At 49.1% G+C, this 11,210-nt stretch overlaps 1 pseudogene; it reads right to left on the minus strand.

Moving 5' to 3' along the window:
- The window catches only part of LOC139311679 (zinc finger protein 208-like), a 26,407-nt pseudogene extending 19,380 nt beyond the window's left edge, over nucleotides 1-7,027 (minus strand).
- Nucleotides 7,028-11,210: the final 4,183 nt, after the last annotated feature.

An 11,210-nucleotide genomic window follows, 5' to 3' on the forward strand; every position in this document is an offset into this window, starting at 1 on the left:
AGGCCTCCCCTTTGTTTCCAAAGCATTTTGCCCTGGATCTCGTGCAGGCCTTGGTTAGCAGGGAACAGAGGCCTAAAGTACTGTAGTTCGAGTTCATGTGAGATCAGTAGTGCCAGATTTCCCACTATTGATCTTGTGTATCTCTCACTACTTTAGGCCTCTTTTTTCTGCAAATGCACCCGAGCAGGCAAAGGAACCGGCTCGCTACGTCCTCGTAACATAAATCTGAGCAGGGTGGGGTGGGGTATAGGTAGGCTGATTGTTGTTGCAACGCCTCTGCTGTCATTTGTAAATCTGAATGACGGCCGTGGTGCTGTAACATTTGTTATTTCAGGACTAGGAGAGGGCTAGATTGTAACTTGGTATGGTTGCTTAGTGAACTGTTGTAACTCGGAGATCACCTGTATCCTAGGATACTCTGAGTCACACTGCATGAGGCCTTTGTTCTTGAATTGGACTGGGAGAATACTCTTCCATGGCCTGAGTGTAAAATTTCTGTTCCCACACAATTTGGGAAGGTTTCAGAGGACAAATGACAACACATTCTTGTCACATGATCTTCAGTGGACACATAAAAGCACACCTCATTCTTCTCAGCCTCCACAGATAAGTTCAAATAGAAATGGAAATATACAGATAAGGAATGCCCCAAAAGCATCTCAGCAAAGAGACACTGACTCTTTCCTTCCTTGGGGTACGAGAAGACCAGATACTTTCCTTTTCCCTCCCAGGAGACAATATCTGATTAGTGATTTTTTAATAAAAAGTAACAATAATCTGACTTCTTGAACTGTCTGTTTTGGGAGAAGAAAACTCTTACCGAGAGAGACTACGTTCCTATAGTTTTCAAGCATGACTTCCGAATGCAGCGCTTTCTGGTCAGGATCCAGCTGAGACCATTCCTCCTCAGAGAAATACACAGCCACCTCCTCAAAGGACAAAAGTCTATCCTGAACACGGGAAAAAGAACAGAACAGAAGGATTCACAATATCTGTTCATCATCATCAATGATTTAGACAAGGGGATAGAAGGGGAACTCATCAAATTTGCAGACAAGACCAAATTGACAGGAATACCAACACTGCACAAAATAGGCTCAAGATATAGAAGGATTGACAGATTGGCACCTTCTAACCAAATGAACCTCAATGGTGAGAAATGTAATGTGCTACATTTAGGAAAGAAAAACCAAATGCACTGCCATAGAATAGGTGATGCCTGGCTCTACAGTAGAAAGTGGAACAGGGATCTTGGAGTCCTAGTGGACAATCGCTTAACGTGAGCCAGGAGTGTGCTACAGTTGCCAAAAGAGCCTTGGTACTACAGTGGTTTAAAGCACCCTGTTATTAACACAGCTGCCTGCAATTTACTGCTGGTTCGAATCTCTCCAAGGCTCAAGGTTGACTCAGCCTTCCATCCTTTCTAAGGTAGGTTAAATGAGGACCCAGTTTGTGGGGGCAATAAGCTGATTTTGTATAAATATACAAAAGTACGAAGACTATTGCTTAATGCACTGTAAGCCGCCCTGAGTCTCCGGAGAAGGGCGGCATATAAATCAAATTAAAAAAAAAAAAAAAAAACTATCAACAGAATCATAGGCTGTATTAAGAGAGGGATAGAATCAAGATCACATGAAGTTGCCATGATCTAAAAAAGATTTTGAGAGTCTAGAAAGAGTGCAAAGAAGAGCAACCAAGATGATGAGGGGACTGAACAGTTGCAGGAACTGGGCATGGCTAGTCTAGTGAAGAGAAGGATCAGGGGAGACAAGATAGCAGTGTCCCAATATTTGAGGGGCTGCCACAGAGAGGAGGGGGTCATGCCATTTTCCAAAGCACCTGAAGGCCAGTCAAGGAATAATGGATGGAAACTCAACAAGGAGAAATTCAACCTAGAAATAAGGAGACATTTTCTGACAGTGAAAGCAATGAACCCATGGAACAGAAGTTTCCTTCAGAAGTTGTGGGAGCTTCATCACTGGGAGCTTTCAAGAAGCGACTAGACTGCCAACTGTCAGAAATGGTGTTAGGGGGTTGGACTAGATGACCTACAAGGTCCCTTCCAACTCTATTAATCTGTACCTTAGGAGGTTGATAAATTACAAAAAGAAAGGTGGTCTAGCAATTCCTGCCACTGTGATACGTTTATTTCTAATTCTCGAAGGACTTTAACAGAAGTGCTTCTTGTAAAGGCAAATTTGGAGGAGCACCTAGCAGAACAAGACAACCAGAGGAAGCTATGCTGGCTGACAGCAACTTCAACCTGCTATTCTGCTCTCCATGTTGTGGAAGGACACAAAAATAACCCAGTCCAAATAAGGGGGAGAATAGAAGGAGAGAGAACTCTGTACACCCACTTCACTTCCTGAAGGGAGAATACAAGTCTAATAACTTTTCCTTTTCTTACTTGATTTAGAAGTTCAACCGCTGTTTGATCACCGTCATAAAAACCAGAAAATTTCATTCTTTGTTTCTCTGTAAGGAATAAATAATTTCAAAATATTTATTTTATTGATTTATTTTAGACAATTTATATGCCGCGTATTCATACATAGCGAGACAAAGCAGCAAAAAAATAATAAACCCATATTAAAATAAGAAAATTAATAAAAGGAGAATTATATAATACATTAAAATAATAAAATCACCCACACCCCTTGCCCAGGCAAAAGCACCTCACAGGAGCCGTTTAATGGCCTCCATCCCACTCTGGGTTTTCCAGGCCCCCTGGCAGAACCAGGTCTTCAGCGCCTTCCGGAAGAGTGCTACTGTGGGGGGCCATTCTAATCTCTAATTCTAATCCTCATCTCTGGGGGGGATGATGTTCCAGAGAGAGGGAGCTGCCACGGAGAAAACCCTTCTTCTGGGTCTCACCAGGTGTGTCTTCCTAGGGGATGGCACCTGCAATATTCCTGCCTTCGCACTCTGGTGGGTTGGGCAGATGTAACTGGTAAGAGACGGTCCCTCAGATAACCTGGTCCCAAGCCATGGAGGGCTTTATAGGTGACAACCAGCACCTTGAATTGCACCAGGAAAGAAATTGGCAGCCATTGCAGCTCCTGCAGGAGAAATGATACTTGTGCACACTGGGGTCCACAGAAAACCATGCGGGCCGCTGCATTTCACAGAAACTGGAACTTCCACATGCTCATCAAGGACAGCCCCATGTAGAGCACGTTGCAATAGTCAAGATTAGGGTATGAGTGACTGTGAGTAGGGATTGTCGGTCCAGGAAGGGCTGTTTCTGGCACACAACCCATAGTTGCGCAAAGGGCCTCCTGCACACGACTGCAACCTGCTTTTCGAGCAGGGGTTTATTTATTTATTTATTGTTTATTGGTTCGATTTATATGCCACCCTTCTCCAGAGATTCAGGGCGGCTTACAATGCATTAAGCAATAGCTTAATGCTTTTGTATATACCTGCTTAGTAGGGCTTTCAGGCCCCCCCTAAACGATGTTTTTATTGCCCCCACAATCCGGGTCCTCATTTTACCTACCTCGAAAGGATGGAAGGCTGAGTCAACGTTGAGCCTGGTGAGATTTGAACTTGCAGTAATTGCAGGCAGCTGGTGTTACTTAACAGCCCATTAGTCTGCTGCGTCACCAAGGCTCAATAGGGGTTCTATGTCCAGGAGAACCCACAGATTACGCACAGGGTGTTTTTGGGGTAGTGGCCACCCCATCCAAGACCAGAAGTGGCAATTCTCCCCTGCCCAATGAACCTCAAACCCAGAGCCACTCTGTCTTAGCAGGCTTTAGTTTAAACCCATTGCTCCCCATCCAGTCCCTAACAGCCTCCAGGCACTGCGGGAGGGAGGACACGGCATTGCTTAATCCACCACGGGCCAAGACATACAGCTCAGTATCATCATCATATTGGTGATATCTCAGTCCATGCTAGCAGATGTTGAACAGGAGCGGAGAGTACCGAGCCCTGCGGAACCCCGCAAAGCAGTGGACGATGGCTGGATCTATCCTCTCCTATCAACACTGAGAACGGCTGCAGAGGAAGGAAGTGAGGCTGGATAGCACAAGGCCTCCCATTCCCATCCCGCAAAGCCGCCCCAGGAGAATACCATGGTCGATGGTATCGAAAGCCACCAAGAGGTCAAGAAGAGCAAGGATGGATGCGCCACTCACATCCCGCTCTCACCAGAGATCATACAAAAGCGCGGCAATGACGATTCTGTCCCAAATCCAGGCCTGAATCTTGACTGGCAGGGGTCCTACCTGTCAATGACTCCTTCAGCTTCAACCACAACAATATACGAGCACACAATAGATACAAAGTTATGGTAAACTGCGCTAAACTTGATTGCAGAAAATATGACTTCAGTAAGAGAGTCACTAATGCCTGGAATGCACTACCGTACTCTGTGATTTCTTCCCCTAAACCCCAAAACTTTAACCTTAGACCATCTACTATCAATCTCACTCCATTCCTAAGAGATCTCTAAGGCGAGTGCATAAGCGCACCAGCGTGTCTACCATCCGTGTCCTAAGTCTTCGTGTATTCGGATCTTCTTCCGTGTAAGATTGAGAGCACTTTGGCAACGTTTCAGCAGAATCGCATCTGTCATCATCAGGTTTATGCAAGGGATCTTCTGCAGCAATTGCCCTTACTATTTCAAATCTGGTGCTGGTAGTCTGCTTTGCTGGGACGGCCCCACCTCTTCGTTCTGATTGGTTGGGAGTCCCAGTCTGTGTCTATTGGCTTGGCTTCGGGTGTATGGTCAGTTTTTCTCCACCAGGTGGCATGGCTTCATCTTTGTGGCTGGCTGGAAAGTTATTTGGCTGGAGGTCTGGGGAGGGGGATATATCTGGCTTCTGGGGTGTAGATTTTTTTGTCTACGGGTACTAGGACTCGTTTGTTGACAAGGGTTAGTTTCCAGATGTCTGGTAGGTGGGAGGTATCATCACATTTATTCATGTTGTGGGGATGCTTTTCTATTTCAATGGCTTCCATAATTATTCTCTTGTTGAAGTGTTCAGTTTTGGGGATTAATTTGGTTCCTTCAAAATCAACTTCATGTCCTGTTGCTTTAAGGTGCTGGAAAAGAGATGAAGTTTTTTCTTCTTTTTTGACTGCATTCTTGTGTTCTGCAATGCGTGCATTTATTCTCCTATTAGTTTGTACAATGTATGGCTGGGCAGATTTTGCATGGTATTTCATAGACTCCTTGGTTTTCTAGCTGGATCTTGTCTTTTGGGTTTCTTAAGATGTTGGCTATTTTTTGGTCAGTGCAGAAGGTCGTCTTGATATTGTGTTTGTGGAGGATTTTGCTGATTTTATCTGTGGTGCCTTTGATGTAAGGGAGGAGGTCGATGTCGTTGTCCTGTTCTGTGTCTTGGTTCTTGGGGGTTGTCTCCCTTTGGATTAGGTTCGTGATAGTGTTTCTTTGGAATCCGTTAGAAATTAATACGTTTGTGAGAGTGTGTAATTCAGTTTTCAGGTGGTCTTTGTCGGCTAGGGGTTTGGTTCCCACCTCCCTTACATCAAAGGTTAGGGGTCCATATAATCAGCTTCATCCGGAAACCTCTGGACCTGCTGCACAACCACCTTCTCACCCGCCTTCCCCAAAAAGGGAAGATTGGAGACAGGTAGGAAATTATTCAACATGGTGGGATCCAGGGATGGTTTATTAAGAAGAGGGTGGACGAAGAGGGTGGACCACAGCCTCCTTAAAATGCTGGGGCACTGCCCCCTCCTGTAGGGAAGCATTAATGACCGCCAGCGTCCACCCACCTGTCACCTCCCGGGAAGCTTTCCCAAGCCAGGCGGGGCATGGGTTTAAAACACAGGTGCTTGCACCCAACCATACTCCCTAGGATCCTGCCCACTTCCTCAGGAGCAACAGGGTCAACCCATTCCCAGATATCAGAGCAGGAAGCTTCCTCAAGAGCTTCTACCGGACCAGCAACCATGCCGGCATCCAACTGGGAAGAAAGTCAAGCGAAAAACCATAAATACCTCAGCATGCCTCTTCAGGTAGACCTCAATCTCCTCCTTCCCCAGGAGGAGGCGGCTCACCTAAAGAGAGTCTCTGGGCAATTATCTGTAGATGCAATTAGTGTGGAGAAGTATAAATAGGAGAAGGAATCGTATAGAAGAGAAGAGAGAGTGAAGGTAAGACAGATGGGTAATCGGAGGATCTTCAGTTACCTCCTGAGGTGTCCTGACTTTGATCCTCCCAAGAGATCCTCCTGAAAAATAGCTCCTGGGGGGGAACTGATGGGTTCTTCTTTCCCTCAGGATCCCTGATCTCCACAGTGCAGCACTTCCAATAGGAGGAAGGAAGAAACAGAATTAATGTACATCACATGACGTAAAGTGGATTCCTATATTCGGAACACAACCTCAAAGCCCCGAATATCCATCAATGTGGTTATGTCAGAAATGTGAGAAAACAATGGAACAATGTCTTATTAGAATAGGTGGGACATTGCCACATATTATGAATGTCAGAGAAGTTTGGGAAGGAGGGGTGAAATATTCAAACAGATTCTCTGTTCTGTCTTGAACTCTTACCTGCAACTCGACTTGCTCCTTCTGATCCTCCACCTGGCTCAGGAGGAGGCCTTCCACCAGGGCCACCGCCTGGGAGCTGGTCTCTGCTCCATACTCCCGCACCCAGCTCTCCATCTCTGGGGGCAGAAGAGCCAGGAACTGCTCCAGAACCACCAGGTCCAGCATCTGAGCTTTGGTGTGCTTTTCTGGTTTCAGCCATTGCCTGCAAAAGCCATGGAGTCGGCTGCAAAGTCCTCGGGGACCCTCAGCCTCCCGGTATTGGATGGAGGTCCAGGGATGAACTTCTGAAGGGAGGAGGGTTTCCTCCTCCAGGATCTCCGGCTCAGTCCTTGTCCAGAGCTTCCCCCCCTTCCCAGGCTGAGCAGCTGAAGGGCCTTTTCCGCTTCCCTCCTTTCCAAAAGGTTGTGTCTCCATCCTTTCTTTGTCCTGCAGAGCAACTGCAAATGGCTCCAAGGACTCTGGTGGGTCTCCAGATGCTTTTTCCTTCACGGGACCATTTCTGGGGCTGCAGGACTGAGCCCTCCAAGGGATTCTAATTTTTTTATTTTCCAAAATATTCCGCTCTTTTTTTTCCCCAAGAGGAGTTTGCCTTGCAAAGACCACAAATGGCTTCCAGTTTCTGTATCTGAGATGGGAAGAAAAAATAAATATTAAGAATTAGAAAGTGGAATTCAGCCACTGAGCGACCTTCCCCCAACCTCCCCGGAGCCCCAAGAGGCTCATCCCAGCGCAGGACTGAGGTGCCCCCGAGCAGGGCCGGGAAGGAGGCAGCTGGAGAGGCCGCCCCGCTTCTCTCCCCTCCGGAGACAGGGAGCCTGGTGCGAATCCTGCCTCCTCCTCGCCCGGCTTCTCTCCTCTCCTGCGGGGCCTCCGCAAGGCCGACCCTCCCCTCCCCCCACTCGGCTCTTCCTCAGACAGGGGGCGGGAAGGATCCCCCTGCATGGAGAGGGCGGCTGGGGAGCATGGGACCCGGGGTGGAAGCCGGAGGGGGGGCCAGGCGTGGGTCTCTCCCTCCTCCGCCTCCCTTTGCCCGGGAAGAGCCCCCAACTCACCCGGGGAACGTCTGGCTCTCCCCCCGCCAGACTCTCCCGCAGCCTCTCCGCCTCCTGTGGAGCCCCGGGGGTTAAGGCGAGCGAGTGCAAAGTCCTAGAGCGACAAGTGTTTGTGATGTCATTTCCTTCCCAGCCTCCTACTGTACCTTCTTTTAGCAGAGGGCTCCCCCTGGTGGATTAGGGGCAAAGTGCCAGGATTGTAGAAAGGGCGGGAAAGAGGAGCGCGTCTGAGGGGAAGGGAGCGGGCAGGGAGGGTGGGCTTGGGAGTAGAAGGAAACGGCCCTCTCAATTTCTTTCTCCATCTTCCTTTCCTTCCTGTCCAGGAACCCTCTGTGGAGATGGAGAAAAATTTCTCTGGAGGATTTAAAGTCGCTTCCCTCAAGGACAGCCGCCCTGAAGGCTCCACAGAGATTGTGGGAGGCCTCCAAAGGGTCCAAATCCTGTCAGAAACAGCCGGGCGGTCAGAAGAGGAGGACCAGGAGCCTCTGTGGGAAAGACAGCTTGTGTCTTGCGGTTGTTGGGAGGCAGATGGAACACAGGCAGGAAGGCCACAATTCAGGAAAATGTTTTTTTTTTATTTATTCAATACATGCAGCTGCCCTTCCCAAACTTTTCCCTCAGCCTCATAGCAAAGGGGGGAGGAGAAAGGGCAGGGACCCCTCCGGTCTCTTCTGATGAAAGAAAAGGAAGATCCTGAAAAAGGAATAGAAAGCTAAACTATGAGGAGGAAAACCATTTTTACATTGGGATTGAGTAGGAAATTCACCTCAAGAAATGTGACTAGGAAGCTTAAGGTCCTTGGAGAATTGAAGGCAGGGATATATCATTAGGGGATAGGGGATGTAGTCATCGAGCCCTTGTCATGGTCGGATCACTCTCTCCTTCGCCTTGACCTTCGTACCGCGGCACCCCGCTGCAGGGAGGTGGAACCGATAAGATGGTACCGCCCCAGGCGCCTGATGGAACCCGATAGGTTCCAGACGGAGCTTGGGCCAATTCCTGAGGTTCTGGCTCACGCCTCGACTGGAGACCTAGTGGCCGCCTGGGATAGGGCGGCCGCTGGGGCCCTGGATCGAGTCGTGCCTTTGCGGCCTCTGACCCGGCGCGGATCTCGCCTTGCTCCTTGGTTTACCGAGGAGCTGAGGGAGATGAAGCGCCGGAAAAGACGCCTAGAGAGTAGTTGGAGAGCTAGTCTTTCTGAATCGGACCGGACACTGGTTAGATCCCATATTAGGACTTACCTAGTGGCGATAAAAGCAGCAAAATGTACGCATTTTGCTGCTCTTATTGCGTCATCAGATAATCGCCCGGCCGCCCTGTTTAGGGTGACCCGCTCCCTGCTCCACCAGGAAGCGAGGGAGGACCCCTTGGAGGGAAGAGCCGAGGACTTTGTTCAGTATCTGTATGACAAAATCACTCAGATTCGGGAAGGTCTGGACTCTGACTGGGTAGATCCAGCGAGAGTGACGGAGGCAGGTCTTGAGACTGTTATCTGGGATGAGTTTGATCCTGTGACCCCAGATGACGTGGACAGGATTCTGGGTAGATTGAATGCGACCACATGTTTGTTGGACCCGTGTCCCTCCTGGTTAGTGCTGGCTTCCCGGGAGGTGACGCGAGGCTGGCTCCAGGGGATTATAAATGCTTCATTGGGTGAGGGTGTCTTCCCCGCCGCCCTTAAGGAGGCAGTGGTGAGGCCCCTCCTCAAGAAGCCTTCCCTGGACCCGGCAATATTGGCTAATTATCGTCCAGTCTCCAACCTTCGTTTTGTGGCGAAGGTTGTTGAGAGTGTGGTTGCGGGACAGCTTCCCCAGTACCTGGATGAAGCGTCGTATCTGGATCCGTTCCAGTCGGGTTTCAGGCCTGGATACAGCACGGAAACGGCATTGGTCGCGTTGGTTGATGATCTCTGGAGGGCTCGGGACAGGGGCTGCTCCTCTGTCCTGGTCCTGTTAGATCTCTCAGCGGCTTTTGATACCATCGACCATGGTATCATGCTGCACCGGTTGGAAGAGTTGGGGGTGGGAGGCACCGTACTAAGGTGGTTCTCCTCCTTTCTCTCCGACCGGTCGCAGTCTGTGTTGACAGGGGGGCAGAGGTCGACCCCGAGGCCCCTCATATGTGGGGTGCCGCAGGGATCGGTCCTCTCGCCCCTTTTGTTCAACATTTATGTAAAGCCGCTGGGCGAGATCATCCGTGGTTTTGGGGTGGAGTACCATCAGTACGCTGACGACACCCAGCTGTACATCTCCACCCCGGATCACCCCAACGATGCCCTTGAAGTGATGTCCCAGTGCCTGGAGGCCGTACGGATCTGGATGGGGAGGAACAGGCTCAGGCTCAACCCATCCAAGACCGAGTGGCTGTGGTTTCCGACGTCCCGATATAGTCAGCTAATGCCATCGCTGACTATTGGGGGCGAATCATTGGCCCCCACGGATAGGGCTCGCAACTTGGGTGTCCTCCTGGATTCACGGCTGTCGTTAGAAGAGCATGTGACGGCCGTGTCCGGGAGGATTTTTCATCAGGTTCGCCTGATCCGCCAGTTGCGTCGCTATCTAGATCGGGACTCCCTACACACAGTCACTCATGCCCTCGTTACTTCTCGTCTGGATTACTGCAACGCTCTCTACATGGGGCTCCCCTTGAGGTGCACTCGGAGGCTCCAACTGGCGCAGAGTGCGGCCGCGCGGGTGGTGATGGGAGCGACATGGAGTTCCCATGTGACACCTCTCCTGCGCGAGCTGCACTGGCTCCCGGTGGTCTTCCGAGTGCGCTTCAAGGTTCTGGTTATCACCTTTAAAGCGCTCCATGGCTTAGGACCTGGTTATTTACGGGACCGCCTGCTACCACCAATAGCCTCCCACCGGCCAGTACGCTCCCATAGAGAGGGGCTCCTCCGGGTGCCGTCGGCCAAACAATGTCGGCTGTCGGCCCCTAGGGGGAGAGCCTTCTCTGTGGGGGCACCTACGATTTGGAACGAGCTCCCCCCGGAGATACGTAGGATCCCGGATCTGCGCACCTTCCGCCGCGCGCTTAAGACTTTTCTATTTTATCAAGCTGGCCTGGCCTAAATCTTCCCCCTTTTTAAATGTGGAAATTTTAAATTTTTAAATTTGAAATTCGTCTTTTTATAGGGGTATGGGTAAGGCATTTTAAATTGGGGAGCCATTTTAGATTTAATTCTGTTTTAAACGTATTTTAATTGTTTATATTGTATGTTTTTAACTTTGGCTGTGCACCGCCCCGAGTCCTTCGGGAGAGGGGGCGGTATAAAAATCTAATAAATAAATAAATAAAAAAAATAAATAATAAAAATTAGACCATAAATGAAAAAAGAAAATGAAAAAGCAAAAGCAAAACAAGGAAAGCTGAAGGCTCCATTGAGAATTTGATGCATCTTTAGCAAGTAATTACACAACTGATATTTAATTTTAAGTTACTTAATGTTATGACACATCATAAAAATAGAAGAATGTGGCCCTAATGCTTGAAAAATAAATTTTCCCCATGCATTTGTTTCCTTCTGTTCATTCCGGCCTCTAGCTTGAAAGGCAAATTGTTCACCCTCAAGCTTTCTGCATGCAGTCTACAGACATCTCTCATTATTCCATCACATCCTAAGAG

This window comes from Pituophis catenifer, unplaced genomic scaffold (genome assembly GCF_029215685.1).
Source record: "Pituophis catenifer annectens isolate HBS135680 unplaced genomic scaffold, rPitCat1.0.hap2 SCAF_2, whole genome shotgun sequence".
In the NCBI taxonomy this organism is placed as follows: Eukaryota; Metazoa; Chordata; class Lepidosauria; order Squamata; family Colubridae; genus Pituophis; species Pituophis catenifer.